Source organism: Gavialis gangeticus, unplaced genomic scaffold (assembly GCF_001723915.1).
Source record: "Gavialis gangeticus isolate Ggan-Ray unplaced genomic scaffold, GavGan_comp1, whole genome shotgun sequence".
NCBI classification, from domain to species: domain Eukaryota; kingdom Metazoa; phylum Chordata; order Crocodylia; family Gavialidae; genus Gavialis; species Gavialis gangeticus.
This window is the reverse complement of record NW_017728998.1, coordinates 3,137,724-3,138,082: the sequence shown is the minus strand read 5'-3', so window position 1 is coordinate 3,138,082 and position 359 is coordinate 3,137,724. Positions and strand designations below refer to the sequence as shown.

The following is a 359-nucleotide window of genomic DNA, read 5'->3' as shown; positions in this document are numbered from 1 at the left end:
CACCTTCCCGCAGGACGAGACGTGGGACCTCATCTTTGTCAGCGTCACCTAGGAGAGCGTCACGCAAAATACCCCTCGGTTTCCACCCCGGGCGACTCGCCCGAGCGGGGGCAAAGCTCCGCACCCGGGGGAGGGAGCAGGGAGGGGAAGGGGGCAGACTTGCCTTCTTGCTGCATCCCCGGCAGGGCGCCTTGTAGGAGGAGAGCTGCTTCTCCACGTTGGAGGCCTTCTCCACCTTCTTGGGATCGAAGGGCATGCGGCAGAGCGGGCACAGCGGGGAGGGCACCTGGAGGCAGGGCTGCAAACACTCCCCGCAGAACCTGCCGGGGGGGAGCGGAGCGGGACGGGTCAGTGCTGGG

General features: G+C 67.4%; 1 protein-coding gene across 1 annotated transcript in view; it reads right to left on the bottom strand.

The window, feature by feature from the left end:
- The window catches only part of RNF166 (ring finger protein 166), a 17,443-nt gene extending 17,125 nt beyond the window's left edge, over positions 1 to 318 (bottom strand). The window contains exon 1 of the mRNA XM_019505405.1: positions 287 to 318. The gene's annotated coding sequence lies outside the window, so the exon portion shown is untranslated. The remainder of the gene's footprint in view (positions 1 to 286) is intronic.
- Between the last annotated feature and the right edge of the window lie 41 nt (positions 319 to 359).